We start from the raw sequence: 7,881 nt of genomic DNA, 5'->3' as shown, positions 1-7,881 counted from the left end.
CAATTATTATTATTATAAATGATATACAATTATAAAGATGAAAAACATGGAGTGAGATTTAGGAGGATACCCAACATGAAGTATTCATATCACCAAAAGGGACACATTAACTTCTCATGGGTAATCAGTATATATCTAGCATGTACAAGGAGCTGGAATATCCAGAACCTTTACTGAATTCTCATTGTAGAAGCCTGATAGGTTGCATTGCACTCTCCTTTCCTGAGATTAGCTATTATCATTATTGTTGTTGTTAGGTGCCGTCATATCAAATATAACTAATAGTGACCCTATGAACAAAAGATGTGAATTCTGTTCTATCCTGTCTTATTCACACTTCCTGTGTGGCAGTCACCATGTCAATCACCTGGTCGAAGATCTTCTTTCCTCTCCTTAGCTGACCTTTCATCCTTCCCAGCATCATTTCCCTCTCCAAGGAATAACCCCTCCTAGCAATAAGCCCAAAGTAAGTGAGACAAAATCTCTTCTTTCTTGCCTTCAAGGATAACTCAAGCTACACCATCTCCAAGACATATCTGTTTGTTCTCTTGACTGTCCATGGGATATTCAGTTCAGTGCTCTTCTCCAGCACTACAGCTCACAGGTGTTTTTTTCTGTCACACTTATTCTTTGTCTAGCTCTCAGATGTGTAGTAAGTAATCAGAAAGACTATGGCCAGAATCAGATGCATTTTAGTCCTCAAACAGACATCATTATTCCTCAATAATTTTGAGAGGTCCCTAACTGCAGATTTTCCCAGTGCAATGTGTCTCCTTATCTCGTTGGCACCAGGGTTTTAATTGTAGATCTAAACAAGATAAAGTTGTTGACAGTTTCAATCTCCTCTCTATCCATCATGATGTTGCCTATTAATCCAGTGGTAAGAATCTTTGTCTTCTTGACATTGAGATGCAATCCATACTAAAGGCCGCATCTTGATCTTCGCTTCAAGTCCTCCTCATTTTCAGCAAGTAAGGTCATGTCACCTGCATAACATAGGATATTGACAAGTCTCCCTTCAATCCTGATACCACACTTCTCTTCATAGACTCCAGCTCCTTGAATAATTTGCTCAGCATACAAATTGAATAGGTGTGGAGAGAAAAATCAACCCAGATGCACTTCCTTCTTAGTTTTAAACCATGCCGTTTAAATTGCTTTGAAAGAATTGGCAAAAAACAAGGCCCCAGGAATAGATGATATACCAATTGATGTATTTCAACTAGCAGATGCTTCCCAAGATGGGCTCACCAGGTTGTGCCAAGAAATCTGGAGAACAACCACTTGGCCAACTGACTGGAAGAGATCTCTATTTGTTCCCATTCCAAAGGAATGTGATCCAACAGAGTGCTGACATTATCAAACAATATCATTAATATCATGTACAAACACGATTCTGCTGAAGATGACCCAAAAACTACTGGAAGAGCACATCAACAGAGAACTGCCACAAGTGCAGGCTGGGTTTAGAAGGGGTCATGGCACTAGGGATATTGTAGCTAATGTTAGGTGGATCTTAGCTGAAAGCAGGGAGCAGCAGAGGAATGTCTATCTGTGTTTCATTGATTATGCAAAGGCATTTGACTGTGTGGATCACAACAAACTGTGGCTGACTCTGAGAAAAATGGGAATCCCAGAACACTTGATTATGCTAATGCGGAGCCTACACTTGGACCAGGAGACAGTCATCAGAACTGAGCAAGGAAACATTGCATGGTTCCAAATTGGGAAGGGTGTATGCCAGAGATGTGTCCTTTTTCTATACCTTTTCAACCTATATGCAGAATAGATTATATGGGAGGCTGGGCTCAATGAGGAGAAATGTGGCATCAGGATTGGAGGTAGATTCATCAACAATCTATGTTATGCAGATGATACAACCCTGTTTGCTGAAACTGAGAAGGACCTGAAGCACTTGCTGTAGAAAGTATAGGATTGCAGCCTTTAATGTGGATTGCGTCTCAATATCAAGAAAACAAAGATTTTCATCACTGGGCCAAGTGGCAGCATCATGATAGACAGTGAAGAGATTGAGATTGTTAACAGCTTTAGTTTGCTTGCCTCCACAATCAACACTCTTGGCACCAGCAGCCAGAAAATTAAAATGATGTATTGCAATGGAAAATTCTGTTGTTAGAGACCTCTCCAAAGTACTGAAGAGCAAAGATGTCAGTATGGAGACTAAGGTGTGCCTGATACAGGCCATGGTCTTTGTAATAATTTGCTATGCATCAGAGAGAAGGACAACAACTAGGGATGATAGAAGAATTTATGCCTTTGAGCTGTGGTGCTGGAGAAGAGTGTTGAATATACCACGGACTGCTAGGAGAACAAAAAAGTTCATCCTCGAGAAGGTGAAACCAGGTTGCTCCTTGGAGGCAAGAATTCTGAAACTTCATCTGACCTCCTTTGCACAGGTTGCAAGGATGGACCAGTCAGTGGAGAGGGACTTCATGCTTGGGAGGGTGAAGGGACAGCGCAGGAAAGGAAGATCCTCTATAAGATAGATTGATTCCGTGACTGGGGTAATGGGGATAGGTGTGTCAGAGACAGTGAGATTGACACAGGATACGACGGTGTTTAGGGCTGTTGTACATAGGGTTGCTGTACGTTTCAGGCTACTCGATGGCACATAGCAACAACAATGCTACCCTGCTCTGTTCACACAACAGCCTCCTGGTTCAGGAATAGGTTCTGCATGAGCAAAAGTACATGCTCTGGGACTCCTATTCTTCTCCATGTCAGCCACAACTTGTTATGATCTACACAATCAAATGCTACCCAGCTCTTGAGTTGTCTCTGCTGAGTTCCAGACCTCATTTATCTATCAGGTCTGCTAATGAGGTTATTTTAGTGGGAGAAGGCCAAGTCAGAATTATTCACTGTGTGATAATAGCACACACGTCTGCCTTTCTCAAGCTATTATTGTACAATGAGTATTTCTGACTTGGCCTTTTCCCACTAGAGTAACCTCATTAGCAGACCTGATAGACAAATGTGGTCTGGAACTCTCAGCAGAGACATTTCAAGAGCTGGGTAAAGTTCAGATGTTTGAGGTTATCTTTCAGGAATCAAGACAAAGGTAGAATTCTTTGGGTAAAGCGAATTACAATTACAACACCTACTTGTTGATTTTATCATTACTGTCCTAGTTATTAGTAACTATATTAGAGTCTCCTTTGATTCAACACTTTCCCTTACTTTTCATATTCAATGGATGTCCAAAACTAGACAATTTAATTTCTAAATGCCTCAAGCATCCATTCTCCTTGCTTCATCTCCACAGTTTGGCATCTTTTGCCTGAACGATTGCTTTATTTTGGCTAGATTTACTTCCTCTGATCACCTGTGTCTGCTTTAGCTTATACCTTTGACTCGTCGTTCATCTAATAATATCACTAAGAGTGTAACTTCAAAAGTCAAATGGTATTTGAGACTTGGATTTATAACAAAGTTTAAGATTTAATCTTTAACAATACTCTAATCATGGGGTTGTACAATTTGATGAGTGAGGGGAGGTGAGGGAAATTGGAAGAATCTGGTCTGGAAAACAATGTATTTGAATTTTGCAAATAAACTAGTATGAAAAATATTCTATCAAAGAGCTTTAGAACTCATATTGTCATCATCATCAGCGTCATCATCCCCATGATATGGGCTACATTCCAGGGTGCTGATATGGTGATTTATTAACCATCTTAATTAAGTTCCTGATTAAATAGAGCTTGGTGAGAAGGTTGATTGCAAATCAATGCCTACAATTTAGTAATTTGGGTCATTTGCCAAATTTCAGCTCTTGTTTGAAAGCACTATTTCTCCATTTAATAATATTGACACTGAGCGCTGGGGCCTAGTGGTAAGAAGCTGTGATTCAATCTCAAAGACATGTGGTTCAAATCCACCAGGTGCTACATGGGAAAAGGATGGGCAGTCTCCTCCTGAGCAATTTACTCTAAAATCCTGCCAGAAGGTTAACCTGCCAATCACTTCTAACCCAAAGATACATAACAAGAACTTCAACTGAAACAACAACTTCAGCTGAAATTTGTATTATTTTCCATAAGTTTCAATAACAATTGAGACATATAATGTATGAAGAAGTATGATTCTAAGAAAATTGGAAGTTGTAAAAAAATGAAATGGCATGCGTAAAGATCAAAAATTTAGGCATTAGTGAGTTGAGATGCACTGTAGTATATTGGTCACATTGAATCAGACAATCATGTGATCTCTTATGCTAGGAATGATAAGGAAGAATGGTGTTGGATTCATAGTAAAAAGAGAACATTTCAAGACCTAACTTAAAATACAATGCTGTGACTGATATTGGTCACTTCTAATCAGACAATCATTTGATCTGCAATACCAGGAATAACAAAGTGAAGAAGAATATTGTTGCTTGTATTCATAGTAAAAAACAAAACAAAACAAAAACAAAACACAAACCCATAACAATGTATACAAACTTTGTAAGTTAACCAGTATAAAGTAAATTTTTTTAAAGGACATTTCAAGATCTTACCTGTGAGTGATAGGATACTAGCCATACATGTACAAGAAGACCTATTAATAAAACTATTATTCAAAAGAATGCATCAACCCCTAAAGCCAATAATGAAGAAATTGAAAACTTCTATGAAATTTTACAGTATGAAATAGATTGACCATGCAGTAATGATGCATGAGTAATAACTGGTGACTGGAACATAAAAGTTGGAAACAAAAAAATAAGGACTGGTAGTTGGAAATTCTAGCTTTGGTGACAACATGAGGCTGGAAATAAAATTATGTAATTTTACACAATGAACGACTTATTAATTTCAAATACCTTTTCCAAAAAAGCATAAGTGTTGACTATACACATGAACTTGCCTGGATGGAAGCAAATTGGCTAAATCTGTAGGAAGAGTAAATGGAGAAGCTCATTATCAGCAGCCAAAACAAGGACAGTGACTGATGGTGGAATAGATCATCAATTCCTAATGTGCAAGTTCAAACTGAAGTTGACAAAAGTGAAAACATGTTCACAATAATCAAAATATGGTCTGATTCCAACCCACCTAAACTTAAAAACCATCTCCAGAATAGATTTAATGTCTCAAATATTAATAATAGAGGCCCAGATGAGCTGACATCAAGCATATCATTCATGAAGAAAGCAAAAAATAATTATAGAGACAGGACCAAAATGGATGTCAGAAGAGAAAGAAAATTGCACTAGACAATAGAGATAAAGTGAAAGGGAGAAATGTTGAAATAAACTAGCCGAATCAAAGATTTCAAAGGGAAGCTCAAGAAGACAATGCAAATTTTTATAATGACATGTGCAAAGAACTGGAGTTAGAAACTCAAAAGGGAAAAAGACACTTGCCATTTCTGAAGCTGAAAGAACTGAGAAACAAATTCAAAATTTCACGTTGAAATACTGAAGAATTCCATGACAAAATCTTGAATGATACAAATAACAACAAAAGAAGATGGAATACACAATCACTGTAACAAAAAGAATTGGTTGACTAACCATTTCAGGAAGTAATATACAATCAAGAACAAAAGGTAATGACCAAAGAAATTCCAACTGCCCTTAAGGTGTTGACAGAAAAGAAAGCTCCAGAAATGGATGAAATACCAGTTGACAAAAAAAAAAAAAAAAGAAAGAAATACCAGTTGACATGTTGCAACAAACAGATGAAGTCTTGAACATGCTCTCTAGTCTATGCTAAGAAATTTGGTAGAGAGCTACCTGGCTAGCAGATTAGAAAAGAGCCATTTTTGTTCCTATTCCCAAAAAAGGAGACACAATAAAATGTGGAAATTATTGAACAAAATAATATCAGATGCAAGCAAAATCTTGCTGAAAATTATTTAAAAATGGCTGAAACAGTATATCAACAGTAAACTGCTGGAATTTCAGGCTGAATTCAGAAGAGGCAATGGTATGAGAGATTTCATGGCTTCTATCAGTTGGATTGTGCCTGAATGCGGAGATTATCAGAAAGATGTCTATCAGTGTTTTGTTGACAGTGCTAAGGCATAACAATGCCTTATATTTGGAACATAGCAAATTATGGATAACATTGAGAAGAATGGGAACTTCAAAACACTTAACTGGGCTCATGGAAAACCTATTCCTAAATGAAGAAGCTGTTGTTCCAACAGATCTAGGAAACACTGCCTGTTTTCATATTAGGAAATGTGTGCATCAGGATTATATCCTTTCTCAGTACCTAGTCCACCTATCTGCTGAGCAAATCACTCCAGAAGCTGTACTATATGCAGAAGAATGTGAAATCAATATTGGAAGAAGACTCATCAACTATCTGTGTTACGTAGATGACATAACCGTGCTCGCTGAAAATGAGGTCTTGAAAACACTTCGTGGAGAAGATCAAAGACTACAGTCTTTGGTATAAATTACATCTGAACATTAAGAAAACAGTGGGCCTCACCACTGGACCAATGGGCAACATCATAACAGAGAAAAGATTGAAATTGTCAACAATTTTATTTTACTTAAATCCACAAGCAACACCCTTGGGACCAACAATGAGTGAGTGAAAATCCAACCTCTTTGTAAACCTTTATTAAAATCACAAAAAGAAGGGGAAAAAAATCACAAAGAGAGGAAAAAAAAGAAAAGAAATCAAAGGAAGTCTTGCATTGGGTAAATCTGCTGTCAAGGACCACTCCAAATCACTATAGAGCAAGGGTGTCAGTTTAAAAATGTAGGTGAACCTGACCTAAACCATGGTGTTTCAGTTACGTCCCATGTGCCTGAAAGTTGGACAATCAATAAACATGACAGAAGTATCAATGCCTTTGAGTTGTGTTGGAGAAGAGTATTGGATATCTCATGGACTGCCAATATAACAAATATGTCTGTTTTGGAAGAAGTGCAGCCTGGATGCTCCTTAGAGACAACGATGGGGAAACTCCCTCTCACACACATTGAGAATGGTGTTGGGAGGTATCAGTCATTAGTAAAATATACCAGCTAAGAAAGATGGAAAGGTCAGAGAGAGCAAGCAAGATTCTCAATAAGATGAATTGACTCAGTGACTGTAACAATCATCTTGAGCATATTAGAGATGGTAAGGATGACAGAAAGTAGGTCAAGGTTCAGATCTGTTGATCATAGGGACATTATGAGTTGTAGTGGAATTGATGTAACCTAACAACAACAACAACAGTATTTTTTGTGTTCATGGTGCTTTTTTTTTTTCTCTTTTAATCACTGGTTGTTGTTGTTGTTGTTGTTAAGTGCCATCATGTTGTAGATGACTCATAACAACCCTATGAACAAAAGACCTGAACACTTGTACAAATGTCATCATTTCTCCATCTTCATAGAGTTTCTGTAGGCAAGCTATTTCAGAAGTGGATGGCACTCCTGATTCCAAGCTTGTTTAATTGGAAAGCTGCACCAAACATTGTCAACCATGTGTAATAATTAACACATTTGACATATCAGTGTCACAGTTTTCAGCATCACAGCAACCACAAGTTACCTCTGTACAGCAAATGGACAGACCAGTGCTATACCACTTAGAAGAATGTTTGACTAAATACAATTAAAATCAGGCCTGAGGGCTTCAGGACCAAGGGTCCAAATGCCTTTTTAAAAAGGAAGCTGAATACAATCAGCTCACAGCCAATGGTCAGCAAATAGTGCACCAAAAGTCTGATCAGAACCAGAAATTATACATACCTCTGTAGAGTCAGGCTGCTTCAGAATATTCCTCATCTGGGTTCCAGCCCCATGTGGGTGACCAAATGCCTTTTTAAATAGGAGGCTGAATACAATCAACTCACCAGTGAACATTGTACCCAACGTCTCACCAGAGGAATATACAAAAGAAATAGAGTGCATGATATTGCTGA

Source organism: Elephantulus edwardii, unplaced genomic scaffold (assembly GCF_000299155.1).
Source record: "Elephantulus edwardii isolate Elephantulus edwardi_28Jun2011 unplaced genomic scaffold, EleEdw1.0 scaffold00134, whole genome shotgun sequence".
NCBI lineage: Eukaryota > Metazoa > Chordata > Mammalia > Macroscelidea > Macroscelididae > Elephantulus > Elephantulus edwardii.
This window is presented reverse-complemented; position numbering follows the sequence as displayed.